This window comes from Sciurus carolinensis, chromosome 6, assembly GCF_902686445.1.
Source record: "Sciurus carolinensis chromosome 6, mSciCar1.2, whole genome shotgun sequence".
In the NCBI taxonomy this organism is placed as follows: domain Eukaryota; kingdom Metazoa; phylum Chordata; class Mammalia; order Rodentia; family Sciuridae; genus Sciurus; species Sciurus carolinensis.
Genome location: NC_062218.1, coordinates 106,657,656 through 106,674,334, shown reverse-complemented (window position 1 = coordinate 106,674,334; position 16,679 = coordinate 106,657,656).

The window sequence follows — 16,679 nt, the reverse complement described above, 5'->3', positions numbered from 1 at the left end:
TTGATAAGATTTTGTTGTGAGCAAGCTTTTGAAATGAAAATATTAAATAGACTATATTTTCCTTTTGTTGAATTCTTCTAGTATGCTTGCCCTCTGCGAGCTAGTCTCTTCCAGCATGATTACTTTGGTTTACTGCTTTATTCATTTACTTGTGTTTTTTTTTTAATTCATATTGTAAAATGAAAGTTCCCTATGATCATGTGTGCAGGTATGCATGTACATAACCTAATTTGGAGGAATTTTTATCTAAATAAGAATGCCCAGGCTGCAGTTGTAGCTCAGTGGTAGAGCACTTGCCTAGCCTGTGTGAGGCACTGGGTTCAATTCTCAGTCCCGCATATAAATAGATAAAATAAAGGTCCATTGATAACTAAAAAAATTTAACAAAACAAAACAAAAAAATGCCCACATCTTATTTTCGTGACAGTGTGCAAACGCTTTTTTAAAAAAAACATATTTAATTAGTGGATATTTAAATTTCCCTTTTCATATTTTATATTTTTAGGGTAAAAACTTGGAAAAGCATAAATAGCCCAGGCCTTGCAGATCTGAATTTGAATTCCAGCTGCGTCTCTTAGTAGCTGGCTGATCTTAGACACAACTTTATCTTTCTGAGCTAAAGTTCCTCTGTGGAAGGAGGACAAATATTTATTTCACAAGGTTATTATACTGGCAAAAGGAGGGAAAGTGCATAAAGCAGTGCTGTGACAGCCACATACTCACCAACTGGTAATGCCCTTGTTTGGTGAAAACAACTCGTTTCACTAAAATGCATTAGTATTTAATTGTGCAAAGTGTTTTTTGGTACATTTTCCCCTGTTATCCTGGGTGCCCTATTTTCTGACTTATTTCTAATTTTATTAGCTTTTTAAATTAGATTTTGCTGTCTGACAGTTATTAGTCACTTAGAAGTAATCTTTGCTTATATTAGTCACTTCCCTTAGTTTCGTGCAATCTTTAATCAATTTGTTTATTTTACTACATTTACAGTTTCCTATTTTGCTGCAGCTTTCCCCCCTCGTTTCCTTTCCTTATATAATAAATATGAATTTAATCTTTTTTCTAATGAATGCAAACAAGTAAAACTACGAACTTTTCTCTAAATATTGTTTTGACATTTCCTACAGATTTTGATGTATAATTATTATTCTGTTAACATTATGCCATTAGATTCTGAGCACATAATTAAAACTAGGTTTTCAGAGACTGACTGGAAGCAGGGACTAGTTAAAAAGACTAACATTATCATTGGTCAAGAGGCTGTGGTTGACTATCTAGACCAAGACTGCTGATCAAATGTCAGAATTTCTGGGACCTAGAGATAAAATTAACCAATCAGATGCCTACATGCCCAGAGCTCTGTCCTCCTTACAGTCATTTTGCATGTGTTCCTCCATGATCCCCAGAACAGAGGTGTGGCATTCGTTTCATTTCCTCTTCTGTGGTTGAAGATGCTGGAGTGGCCCGATGGCTTCCCCAGGAGCACAGAGCAAGTACAACCAGTGTCTTAGGAATCCTAGTCAGGTGTGTTCTTCACCCTGCACTGTGTCACCTCCTTAAACATCTCTTAAAGACTTATTTAGAAGCTAAATCTGATTATCTGGAATACCAATGGTGAGCACTGTTACCTTTTAATCAAGCACGTGGGGACAGAATTGGTCTATTCTTATTTTGAAATGTAACTTAAGATCAGTTTCCCTAAAAGAAGATGTGTGTCACTGGAAACATTTTTTGAAGGCATGAGAATTCTCACATGTGGAGTTTATTGATCTATTTCTCCCAATTCCATAAGAGCAAGCCAGGTCAGATATGATGTAGAATTTGCATTCATAATAGCTATGGTTAACTAAATAACCACCACATGATAAGCACTGTGCTATAAGATCATTATATGCATTATTTCAATACAATCTTTATCATAGTCACGAGAGGTATTATTTTTATTCTTCCTTGCTTATAGATTGGGATTCTGCCACTCCAAAGTGTTAAATAATTCATCCCAACAGAAGCAGGAAATGAAACAACCAGTATTTAAATGTAGGTTATGTGACTTCAAAACCCAAGATAATGACTTTTACCTAATTGTGTCTCCTGGAAGCTGTAATAAGGCAGAACATAAATCATTATAAAGGAAAATAAGTCATGCATTGCTTAACCAAGGGAATAAATTCTGAGTAATGTGTCTTAGATGATTTTTGTCATTGGGCAAATATTGTAGAGTATATTTGCACAAACCTAGATGGTAAAGGTTTATTACTTACCCCTCATGTAATCAAGAGATAAACACAAGATGTATTCTGCCAGCATAATAGAACATATTGTTTCACAGCAAACTTTCTTTTAATAAGTAGAAGTAGTACACTCTAAAATAATGATAGAAAGTATAATATAGTAAGTACATAAACCAGTAACATAGTTGTTCATTATCACTAATTATCAAGTATCATGCACTGTAGGCAATGGTACTGCTGTACTTTAATGTGACTGGCAGTTCAGCAGATGTGCTTTCAGCATCTGCATGAACAGGTGAGCAACACATTGTACCATAACCTCATGGGGGATATGCCACCAGGTGCAGGAATTACTCAGCTCCATTTTAATCTTATTGCAATACCATCACATATGTGGTCCATCACTGACCAAAACATCATCATATAGCATGTGACTTTATTAAGAATGTGGTGCTTTGGGAGGTGTGGACCTGTTCATTGCTGGAAAGATTTAAGTAGAGGTATATAACCCTCTGTCCACATAAAGAAGAGAGACTCTATAAACTGCAAGTCACTGCTATTGATCTTGAATAAGACACCAGAATAATTTGTCAGAAATAGGGTGATGTATGGAAGAAAAATCATACTACCTGTGAAGCAGCGAGATTCCTGTCAATGAGTCAGGCAGAGTAGGAGAAACACCTTCTTGAAGATAGGGTATACATTTTAATTCAATGGTTTTTAAATTTACCTAATGGCAATTTATGGGTGTTTTCAGATTCACTATCTTAAATATTCATTTTGATTGTGTCAGAAATAGAAGTTAGGATGACAGTTCTTAAATTTTTGAGTGTATGTCTTACCTTCGGATATTAGAAATTTCAAATCCCCTCAAGAGATAAAAAGATCCAAAAGAACGCTGAAAAATAATTGCAGTGCAGATACTAACCCCACATTCTAGTGCCCTGGAAGTCCTACAGATGCATCCACTATTACACAGCATGACACTTCGTCACCTGTCAGGGCTGTGGGGTCCCTTGAGGAAAGCCCTTACTGCCTTCTGGTTCCTCCTGCACATATGTGCGCTGGGTTTGTGCCAGGAAACAGGCACTCTTTTTGACATGCCAGCTTGATATCAGTCTCTACCTATTATTCAAGACAAGATCTACCAACTCAATACCATGACCCACTTGACACAGTGTTATATCTGACAAACTGACCATGTGTATTATGTCATGACAAGGTGTAAATTAAATTTATATATAACCAACTGTCAGGGTCTCCCTTTGGCGGGCCCACAGTACAGTTGTTCAAAGATGGGCACTATAAAACTGGTATATTTGACCACTAAAGCTACTGAAGACAAGCTGGTGCTTGAACAAAGGATTATTTTGTCATCCCTATCATGAACAAGATTGTGTGAGTAAATCCTGAACCTATCTCATGTGTAGGGAAACCTTGCCCCCTATTTCCTTCCTTGACTGGAATAATCCTGATTTAAAGTCTTTGGACCACAGGGAAAAGAAGTCTAGCTGTAACTCAGGGGCCACCATTGCCCAAGCTGAACACATTCCACAGGCCTCTAAGTCCATTCTCTTTATCGACTCCCTGCTCTGTGACCTAAGCAAATCATGAAATTTTTGTGAACCTTCATTTCTTTACTTATGTAATGATGATATTGATAATATATTGTGAGATTATATTGTGGAAATAAAACAAAATAAAGACAGTGAAACATTTTTATAAACTGTGAAGTGCCATGAAAGAGTAAGAATTGGCACTTTGGCAGTGGTGTCCTGGCAGAGCCTGGACTCTAGCTGAAAGCAGGCTGACTCAGAAGCACGTTTGTGGGGAAGCTGGAGGCTGCTGGGGCATTGCTAAGGAAACCAACCGAGAAGTAAACGAAGTAAACGTCACCCAACCCCATCCTTATCTGCCTGCTGCAGAGTAACTACCAAGAGAGCAAACAATGCAGGGACTAGTCGGGGATAATTTGGGAAAAACATATCAGATTCCATTTAAGGAGGGAGAGAAGGTGGGAGCAGCCTCCAAAGAAGGAAAGTCTTTCCCTCAGTTGCGGGAGAGCACTTCCTGAGCCTTCCTCCTCAGCTGTGCAGGGCCATCTGGAAAGCAGAAGGAGAAGCCTGGCTCTCGGGTTTCCTTTCAGGACGGGAAGCCTTTGTCTCTCACATCATTTGGATGTTTGTAAAGAGATGATGTTTAGTAGCCTAAGCCCTAGGCATCCCTTTGGGCTCCCTGATCCACTGACAGCTTTTTTGCTGAGTATAACACTTAAGTTGGTATAAAAATGAGTCTGTGTCCCTAGGAACTAAAATTGTGGTGAGTCCTCTATGTTTTTTTATGCCTCAAATCACCTCTCACATAATCTACTCCTTTCCGTGAACCCTTTGGTTTTGGTTTCTGTGATGGATTATTCTTTCTGCTCTCCTTATGCTTAGAAGAGAAGATACCCAGTAGCCACACAACCTTGGTTTTTCCTTGATAGAGCTCCTTGTGGTCTATTCTCATTCCCAAGAGTATTCCTTCCCCACATAGATCTCTGTCACAAGGCATCTCTATTTATATCATTTCTATGCTATCTTTAAAAAACTACAAACTTCAAAGTTACTTTCAACCTCTCTTATTCTTTTCTAGTAATATCTCAGTAAAACTTACTGAGTTCATCTGACTAGATGTGACTAGCCCACTTCAACCTACTGGACCTTTCTGGCCTTTCCTTCATTGTGTCTTCCCTGAACATGGATTTGAGCATCACCTTTACCTTCTAGCCACCTGAACATCTCTTCCAGAAACTGCAAAACATCCTTTATAAAAAGCAGACCCACATCTGCCATTCCTTGCTTGAAAACTTCTGATTACTCTGTTCCCCACTGAAGTGCACACACTGCGCTATAGCATTCGAGTGGGTTCCTTTTAGGGAAAATATTGGGAATTGTATGATCAATCATAACTGTAGTGTCAAATAGGGTTTCATGCAGTGTGGTCTTGAGTTAAGATCTTGGCCTGATCAGGCTAACCCTCAGATAATGAATGGTTACAGGGAATACAGAGAAGACTAGATATATAATCAAAATAGTTTCTAAATTTTTTCCTCAAAATTCCATTGGTTATTAGCAGTTATTTAGGTTTCTGAATTACTTTTGGCTTGAATAACTAGGACTAACAGAGAAGCCATGTGATAAATGAGGGATGTGTTAAGTAAACAGGCTAGAAAGTCTGTATCACTGCTTGAAGCTTGAACTTGGGATCACCATCATTGAGAACAAGTAGGTGGGATTTGTTGCAGAAGGCTGTTTATGGCTTATTTTTAAAACTAGATCACACTCAAATTTATATATGTTTTGTTTAGTAGCTTGCACATTCTTGTTTCAAACACTGCTTTTTATGGCTTCAAAAGAAGATTGAGAAGTTGGAAGACAAAAGGTCTGATTCTTCAAGAAATAGAAACCTTTTGCTGGAGTTTATTTCTAACAACTCTTACAGAGGGAATGGTTTAGAAGCAAGAATATAAGGTCTACTTGTGGATAGGCAATCCAGGTAGCCACTCAGAGAAGGAACAAAGAAGACATAGGAACCATAATGACTGATCTTGATTAAGATTAACTAAAAGCAGAAATAAGATAGTTCTCATTTATTTAAAATATTCCAAGGGATACATATAGAATGGTACTTATGGGAAATTACTTCTGCAACAGGTTGATACATTTGTATTCTTATTTTATACCTCCTACACATGGAATTTGTTTTAACTGTGCGGATATAGTACTTCTATTAAAAAGTCATCTGACAGGTTTATATGTATTGCCAAGAAAAGGATCCAAACTACATTATTAATTTTTTAGAAAGTGGTAAATATTATCTATTGCACAATTCTACTTTTTATAAACACACACATTCATGCATGCATATGTGTGTATTTGTATTTCCATTAACATTTTTTAGTATACACCTGGGCATATTGGCATAAGCTTTTAGTCCTAGCTGCTCAGGAGTCAGAGGCAAGATGTTCACTTGTGTCCAGGAGTTTGCAATCAGCTTGGGCAGCATAGCAAGACTCCATCTCAAAAAATAAATAGATTTGTTAATATATAAGTATATAATGTAAAAGAAAATATAGTGAAATAATAATTGGATTAAATTGTTTGTAATGTTTATCTTTCCAATGTGTGTTAGTCAGAATTTTGCCACTGTAACCAAAACCACTTAAAGGAGGAAAAGTTTATTTGGGTTCATGGTTTCAGAGGTTCAGTTCATAGTTGACTGACTCCATTGCTCTGGGCCTGAGGTGAGGCAAAATATGATGGTGGAAGGGTGTGGTGAAGGAAAGCTGCTCACCTTATGGTAGGAGGAAGAGGGGAAGTAGAAGGAATGCACAAGAATCTAGGGACAAGATATAACCCAAGGGCATGCCCCCAGTGACCTACCTCCTCCAGCCATGTTCCACCTGCCTACAGTTACCACCCTGTAGTCCATTCAAATTATTAATCCATCAAATGGATTAATCCACTTAGGAGGTTGCAAGTCATAATCTAATCATAGATCACTGAAAATTTCTGTATCAACATATGAGCTTTTTGGTGGATATTAAAGGTCCACACCATAAAAGAGTGCAAAAGATTTTGGAGACACTAATTTCTGGGAAATGTAGACCTACTATGTTTTCATTTTAAATAATGATATAATCTTATCTTTGCAGTCAGAAAAAAATAATAAAGTATTTTTTCTGATCAATTTGAAAAGTAATTAAAAACCCCATTTGATGTATTATCTTACATGGAATCAAGAAGAAGTAATGCCAAAAGGAAATTAGAAAAGTGCCATGGAATGATTTAGCTCCATAAATTGACATAAAAAATTGGAACTCACAATAAACTTGGTGAAGCCTTCTCAAGGGAGAAGGCAATCTCTGGTTAGTACCATATGAGCAATAATCTTACTACTTAGAATTTAGTGGTTGGTTTTTCACATTTGCTCTAAGGGCTTATTATTACATATAAATGTCTGTGTTTCAGTTCGTCCTGAATTAAGCTTATTTTTAATACAGATATGTCATTGTGTAACCATGCTATTTTTATGAAGTTCAGTGATCCCCGACATTAGTGGAATTTGCTGCCACTCAACGTTGTCAGCTACTTAATCTCACTATACTTCAGCTTTCTCATCTGTGAAATAAGGATTATTAGTTTGTTCAAAGAGTTTTGTGTGGAGCAAATAAGTTAATAAACTGAAGGGTTTAAAATAGTGTCTACAACAAGATAAGTAGTTGCCATGATGATGACCACAGCAATGATGAAGATGTGAGAGTGATGATGGTGAGGATGGAGTGACCCTAGAGCACAGGCACTTTACACAGGTAGGACTTCAGGGAGGAGGCGAAGCCACCATCCTGTCATTATGCTTCTCCTCCCAGCCTTTCCCCAGGAACATGGTGGCCAAGGCCCCACCTTGGGAGACAGGTGATACTAACCTACACTTTCCCAGTTATTAACACAGTTATACAGAAAGTAATATGCTTTCAGCCTCAAATGATCTCATTGGATGCTTGCAAAATTTGAGGCATGAATTGTCTACCTCATGTAGCTTGCCATGGGAATCTCATTCCACATGCTTTAAGTGTGCAAGAAGTGTAAAATAGTTTTCTTTGAGGAGATCCAAGATGGTGGACTGGAGGGAGGCTGCATTCCTTTTCGCTCCGTAACTCCGGTTTCAAGCAGAGGCTATCTGTTTCTTGGTGAGGCAGTTTTGCTGCTTATCGATCCCCTGCAGTTTAGCCCATTTGTCTGCTGTGACCACCTGCAGTCTGCCAGCATTCGACGCCTTTTCTGAGTGCAGATTGCTCACTGTCGGGCGCCTATCGTCCGCCATTTGCTTGTCTCTTGCCTGTCCATTGCCTGCCTTACACCTATCCATCACCCAACGCATGAGGTACACCTCCCGATCATCTGACAACAGTCAGCAAACTGATCACCAACCGCCAGTGGAGCACCAGCTGCCTGCTGTTGCCTGGAAGTTCACTGTTACAGTACCTGCAGGTTTGATTACATGTGGCTGCCGCCATTTTGAGACAACAGCCAGGCCCCACAGGACCCCTGGCCAGACTGACTGAACCCGACTCCAGGAGCCCTCAGCTTGACCTATCGCTCCCTGCCTCTGGGACCCTCACATCAATTGACTGCTCCCTGCTGCCAGGACCCCCAGACCAACTACTGCACCCTATCACCAAGACCCCAGACCGACTGAACCTGGCCTCCAGGATCCCGCAACCACACCAAACACACCCGAACTCCAGGACCTCCAGCTGACCATGTCCACACCCTGAGCTGCAGCTCCCCAATTGCCAAAACATTTGGAAGCCAGAGCGGCCATCTTGGACAATCCCGGAAGCCATAGCTCTGATCTTTAGGTGGGGCAAATCCCATCCTGAGATGCCTGCTGGAGACTTGAAGCTCAATGTCAGGTACCTCTCATGCATCAGGCTACTGAACACTGGGAGGTTTCATTACTATATGACTGTTATACTGTAGATTTTCTTTTTCTCCTTATTGAAAAATTTTAAGTTTTTATTTCTTTACTTTTCATGCTCTCTTTTTCCTTTTGTTTACCTGTTCCCTCAGAGTCTCTTTCTCCTTTTTTGCATGCTAACATCCAATTTCTTTTGATTATACTCTCACCCTTTCTATTATGTAAAACTTCTGTATATTCTTTTCTTATCCCATTAACAACTACATCCTACATCCCTCTGCATCCTCTTTGTCCTCCATTAGAAACTGCAGACCTTATTGCAAATCTGTTTGTTTTACTGAAGATAATATTTGAACTCATTCTGTTTATTATGACAATATTGTTAATGTCCTCATAGGGACTATTTGGTCTAGGATTGCATAGTGTCTGAATTGGGCACTGCTAATATTGATCTCCCCTTAAAGAATAGGTTTTGGAAACCTATAGGGCCACTATAAGCCTATAGGGGGGAACTTGTAATACCCCAGATCTGCACTGCTAGAGGGGAAGATACATGAACAACATGAAAAAAAAAGGGAAGAAAATGATCCAAACAAATCTAGATTCTATAGTAATAGAATCCAATGACAGGATGTTAGAAGAAATGTCAGAAAAGGACTTCAGATTATACAAGATTAAGATGATTTGTGAAGCAAAGGATGAGATAAGAGAGCAAATGCAGGCAATGAATGATAATACCATTAAGCAGTTGAAAGAGCACCTGCAGGAAGGAAAAGATCATTTCAACAAAGAGATAGAGATTCTCAAAAAAAACCAAATGGAAATCCTTGAAAGGAAGGAAACAATAAACCAAATAAAAAACTCAATGGAAAGCATCATCAAAAGACTAGACCACTTGGAAGACAGAACCTCAGACAATGAAGACAAAATATTTAATCTTGAAAATAAAGTTGTCCAAACAGAGAAGAGGGTAAGAAATCTTGAACAGAATCTCCAAGAACTATGGGACATCATGAAAAGACCAAATTTAAGAATTATGGGATTGAGGAAGGCACAGAGATACAAACCAAAGGAATGAACAACCTATTCAATGAAATAATATCAGAAAATTTCCCAAACCTGAAGAATGAAATGGAAAATCAAATGCAAGAGACTTACAGAACACCAAATGCACAAAATCACAACAGATCCACAACAAGGCACATTATAATGAAAATGCCTAACATGCAAAATAAAGATAGGATTTTGAAGGCCACGAGAGAAAAGCATCAGATTACATATAGGGGGAGACCAATACGGATAGCAGCCGACTTCTCAACCCAGACACTAAAAGCTAGAAGGGCCTGGAACAACATATTTCAAACTCTAAAAGAACATGGTTGCCAACCAAGAATCCTATACCCAGCAAAACTAACCTTCAGATTTGAAGATGAAATAAAATCCTTCCATGATAAACAAAAGTTAAAAGAATTTACAAATAGAAAGCCTGTGCTACAGAATGTTCCCAACAAAATATTCCATGAGGAGGAAATGAAAAACAACAATGTAGGTCAGCAAAGGGAGGAACTACCTTAGAGAAAAACCACCCAAAGGAGAAACCAAGCCAAATTAAAAACCAAAAATAAGCCAAATGACTGGGAATACAAATCATTTCCAAATAATAACCCTGAATGTTAATGGCCTAAACTCATCAATCAAAAGACATAGACTGGCAGAATGGATTAAAAAGAAAGACCCAACAATATGCTGCCTGCAAGAGACTCATCCCATAGAAAAAGACATCCACAGACTAAAGGTGAAAGGATGGGAAAAAACCTACCATGCACATGGATTCAGTAGAAAAGCGGGGGTTTCCATCCTTATATCAGATAAAGTGGACTTCAAGCCAAAGTTAGTCAGAAGGGATAAAGAAGGACATTTCATATTGCTTAAGGGAACCATAAATCAGGAAGACATAATGATAGTAAATATTTATGCCCCGAACAATGGGGCATCCCTGTACATCAAACAAATCCTTCTCAATTTCAGGAATCACATAGACCACAACACAATAATTCTGGGTGACTTTAATGCACCACTGTCACCACTAGATAGATCTTCCAAACAAAAACCAACCAAAGAAACTGTAGACCTCAATAACACAATCAATAACCTAGACTTAATAGACATGTATAGAATATTCCATCCATCAACAAGCGGATTCATTTTCTTCTCAGCAGCACATGGAACCTTCTCGAAAATAGACCATATGTTATGCCACAAAGCAGCCCTTAGGAAATGCAAAAAAAATAGAGATACTGCCTTGTGTTCTATCAGATCATAATGGAATGAGAGTAGAAATTAATGAAAAAATAAAAAAACAGAAATTACTCCAACACCTGGAGACTAAATAGTATGATATTGAATGAAATATGGATAACAGAAAACATCAGAGAGGAGATAAAAATATTCTTAGAAGTCAATGAGAACATATCAAAATCTCTGGGACACTATGAAAGCAGTACTAAGAGGAAAATTCATTGCATGGAGCGCATTCCAGAAAAGAATGACAAGTCAACAACTAAATGACCTAACATTACAGCTCAAAGCCCTAGAAAAAGAAGAACAGAATAACAGCAAAAGTAGTAGAAGACAGGAAATAATTAAAATCAGAGCTGAAATCAATGAAATTGAAACAAAAGAAACAATTTAAAAAATTGACAAAACAAAAAGTTGGTTCTTTGAGAAAGTAAACAAAAAAGACAAACCCTTAGCCACACTAACAAAGAGAAGGAGAGAGAAAACTCAAATTACTAAAATTCATGATGAAAAAGGAAATATCACGCAGACACCACTAAGATATGTAACATAATAAGAAGCTACTTTGAAAATCTGTATTCCAACAAAATAGAAACTATCAAAGACATTGATAAATTTCTAGAGACATATGCTCCTCCCAAACTGAACCAGGAGGACATACACAATTTAAACAGATCAATATCAAGCAATGAAATGGAAGAAGCCATTAGAAACCTACCATCCAAGAAAAGCCCAGAACCAGACAGATTCTCAGCCGAGTTCTACAAGACCTTCAAAGAAGAACTCATTCCAATACTTCTCAAAGTATTCCAGGAAATAGAAAAGGAGGGTACCCTACCAAACTCATTCTATGAAGCTAATATCACCCTCATACCCAAATCAGGAAAAGACACATCAAGGAAAGAAAATTTTAGACCAATATCCTTGATGAATATAGATGCAAAGATCCTTAACAAAATATTGGCAAACCGTATCCAAAAACATATTAAGAAAATCGTGCACCACGATCGAGTGGGGTTCATCCCTGGAATGCAAGGATGGTTTAACATCCATAAATCAATAAACATAATCCATCATGTCAATAGACTTAAGGATAAGAATCATATGGTTGTTTCCATTGATGCAGATAAAGCGTTCGACAAAATACAACACCCCTTCATGCTCAAAACACTAGAAAAAATAGGGATAGTAGGAACATACCTGAACATTGTAAAGGCTATTTATGCTAAGCCCATGGCCAACATCATTCTTAATGGAGAAAAACTGAAACCATTCCCTTTTAAAACGGGAACAAGACAGGCATGTCCTCTTTCACCACTTCTATTCAACATTGTCCTCAAAACTCTAGCCAGAGCAATTAGGCAGACTAAAGAAATTAAAGGGATACGAATAAGAAAAGAGGAACTTAAGCTGTCACTATTTGCTGATGACATGATTCTATATTTAGAGGATACAAAAACCTCCTCCAGAAAACTTCTAGACCTCTCACCTCATCAATGAATTCAGCAAAATAAGAGGTTATAAAATCAACACACATAAATCTAAAGCATTTTTATACGCAAGCGACAAAACACCTGAAAGGGAAATGAGGAAAACAACTCCATTTGCAATGGCCTCAAAAAAACAAAATACTTGGGAATCAATCTAACCGAAGAGGTAGAAGATCTCTACAATGAAAACTAAAAAACATTGAAGAAAGAAATTGAGGAAGACCTTAGAAGATCGAAAGATCTCTTGTGTTCTTGGATAGGCAGAATTAATATTGTCAAAATGACCATACTACCCAAAGTGCTATGCAGATTCAATGCAATTCCAATTAAAATCCCAATGATGTACCTTACAGAAATAGAGCAAGCAATCATGAAATTCATCTGAAAGAATAAGAAACCCAGAATATCTAAAGCAATCCTTAGTAGGAAGAATTAAACAGAGGGTATCGCAATACCAGATCTTCAACTACTACAAAGCAATAGTTACAAAAATGGCATGGTATTGGCAACAAAACAGACAGGTAGATCAATGGTACAGAATAGAGGACATGTACACAAACCCAAATAAATACAATTTTCTCATACTAGACAAAGGTGCCAAAAATATGCAATAGAGAAAAGATAGCCTCTTCAACAAATGGTGCTGGGAAAACTGGAAATCCATATGCAACAGAATGAAACTAAAACCCTATCTCTCACCCTTCACGAAAATCAACTCAAAATGGATCAAGGACCTTGAAATCAGACCAGAGACCCTGTATCTTATAGAAGAAAAAGTAGGTCCAAATCTTCAACTTGTTGGCTTAGAATCAGACTTCCTTAACAGGACTCCCATAGCACAAGAAATAAATGCAAGAATCAATAACTGGGACAGATTCAAGCTAAATAGCTTTCTCTCAGCAACGGAAACTATCAGCAATGTGAAGAGAGAGCCTACAGAGTGGGAGAATATCTTTGCCACTCATACTTCAGACAGAGCACTAATTTCCAGAATATATAAAGAACTCAAAAAACTCTACACCAAGAATACAAATAAACCAATCAACAAATGGGCTAAGGATATGAACAGACACTTCACAGAAGAAGATCTACAAGCAATCAGCAAACATATGAAAAAATGTTCACCATCTTTAGTAATAAGAGAAATGCAAATCAAAACTACACTAAGATTCCATCTCACTCCAATTAGAATGGCCATTATCAAGAATTCAAGCAACAATAAGGCATTGGCAAGGATGTGGGGAAAAAGGTACACTCATACACTGCTGGTGGGGCTGCAAATTAGTGCAGTCACTCTGGAAAGCAGTGTGGAGATTCCTTAGAAAACTTGGAATGGACCCACCATTTGACCCAGCTATCCCATCCTCGGCCTATACCCAAAGGACTTAAAATCATCATACTACAGAGATACAGCCACATCAATGTTCATAGCTGCTCAAATTCACAATAGCCAGATTGTGGAACCAACCTAGATGCCCTTCAATTGATGCATGGATAAAGAAACTGTGGTATATATATACACAATGGAATATTACTCAGCTATAAAGAATAATAAAATTATGGCATTTGCAAGCAAATGGATGAAATTGGAGAATATCATGCTAAGTGAGATACGTCAATCTCAAAAAGCAAAGGACGAATGATCTCGCTGATAAGCAGATGATGACACATAATGGGGGGTGGGAGGGAGGCAAGAATGGACGAAGGAGGGACCATATATTGGGAAAAGAGGAGTGGGAGGATTGCGGGGGAAGGAAAAAGTAACAGAATGAATCAAACACCATTACCCTATGTAAATGTATGATTATACAAATGGTATGCTGTTACTCCTTGTACAAACAGATACAACATGTATCCCATTTGTTTACAATAAAAATAAATTAAAAAAAAAAAACTGTGAGCCACAATAAAAAAAAATTAGTTTTCTTTGAATCAACTGAAATCTGTCTCTGAGTCCCCATCTTGATAGGATGACAGAAAAATCCAATCCCCATCATTAGGGGGAGTTTCCCCCTTTCCCTGGAATTATATCACAGACCCTCTGGCCCCATTCTTCAGTGATGACCAGGTATGCACTCTGTCCCCACTGGCTTGGTTCCTCGGCTGGGCCCCAAATGCCTTACATGCGAAGCTTAGTGGCAGAATCTTTGCTGAGGCTAGACTTCCCACTGAGAGAGCCTTTGAAGTCCTGGCCTCTCCTTGGAGATGACCCTGGGAATCAGAGTCAGGTTCCTACTGTTTGCAGAGCCCCTGACCACGTCCTACTGCCCATACTGAGAACTCTCCTTCCAGTTTTCCCTCTTGCAGCACAAATTACTCAGGAACACAGAGTGTGGGAAAACAAGGCCTAGAGGAGGTTTTGTCTTAAGGGCATCTCCCTTGAGCCCTAAGTCAAAGAAGCATAAAGGGCCTGGCTATGTTTTGGAAATCTGTGTGTGTGCATATGTGTAAAGTTTTATGCACATGCATTTGCACATGTGCACGTATGCATGGAGGGCTTATGGAACATAAAATAGAGTAAAATAAAGTAGTTTAATATCTAAGAGAATGATTTTGCCACACTAATTTTACAGATAAGGAGGCTGAGGTTCAGAGAGATTATACAGGTTGCATGAGGTAAAGCACTTGTAAGTGGCTATGGCAAGTTTGACCTCTGAGCTCTTTAGCCCCAAAGCTCTTCCCAGGTTCCTCAGACTTAGCTACCATCATATTCTTGTAGTAACTATAAAGACTGGAAATTTTAGTCAAACTCCCCTTATTTAACTATTTGGGAACTTCTAAGATAAATGCCAAATTTCCGATTTGCTTTTTCTTCCTTTTCAGCTGAATCTGAAGTTTTGCTATAGCAGAGAAACAACTTTAGACCCTAGCTTGAAAGTAACAAAAACCATGAAGGGCTAGTATTGATGGAGACTTTAGGGACCACCTTTGTGTGCTTTTTACTTCTAAGAAGCACTGTGCTAGATTATTTGGTTTTAAACAACAAAAGCCTATGCTTCATAATGTGCACCAGTCGGGAATTTTTGGGAAGATCATGGGAAAACTCACACATTCCAAAGTAATTTGACACACCCAGTCTTAGAAAGGGCAGTGCTGGGCATCTAGGAAACAGCTCAGCTGTTTTATCTGCCTGGGCTGCCAAAGTAGAATACCACAGAGTTGGTGTCTTAAGCAACAGTCATTTATTTGCTCACAGTTCTGGAAGCTGGAAGTTCAAGATCAAGGTGCTGGCAGGGTTGGTTTCTGGTGAGGTCTCTTATTTTGCTCTGAAGATGGCTACCTTCTCCTCTGATCTGACATGGCTTTCCTCTTTGAGCTCAAACCCCTGGTGTCCTTTTACAAGAACTCAGTCCTAATGGTTTGGGACCTCACTCTTATGACACCACTGAACCTTAGTTATCTTCTTACAGGCTCCATTTCCAAACGCAGCTGCTCTCAACATACAGTTTGACTTTACAATGATATGAAAGTGATATTCATTCAGTAGGAACCATACTTTTAATTTTGAACTTTGGTCTTTTCTTGGCCTAGCAATGCAGTGCAAGATACTCAAGCTGCTGGGCGGCAACAGCATACGAGCTGCCAGTCACGAGGATGAACTGCCAGTTCTGTACAGTGGACCATGCTGCTTTGCTATAGCATTTAGTAGGTTGGGTGTATTCAATGCATTTTTTGACTTATGATATTTTCAACTTAGAATGGGTTTGTGCGAACATAACCCCATCAGCAATAGAAGAGCATCTGTATAGTCACGTGGGGAAACAGGGCTTCAACATACGAGTTTGGGAGAGACACAATCCAGTTCATAAGCCCAACTTTTCAAGCATCTTCATGGGGGAGGAATCTGCTCGTTTTGTCCTCTTCTTGGTTCCCATGCTTTAAACTCATGTTCCCAGAGGTTTGCCCTGACCTGGGTCAAGGAGCCACTTCTGTGTTCAGAGTGTTTGGGATCCCTTGACTGACAGCCCCACAGAGACCTTGAAAGGTGAAAATGGGGATAGTTTTCTGAAGAAAAATCAAGAAACATTGTAAGGCAAAAGGCAATTGTGCAGAGGATAGGGGTTTGATGGTGACTGGGCAAAAGCAGCATTTGGCTAGTCCTCAAATAAAAATGTAACTGGAGCCCAAATATACAAAATAATAGCTGTAGGGTTGTATTCTTTTCTATGGGTACAGGGAAACTTGAATTCCACTCACT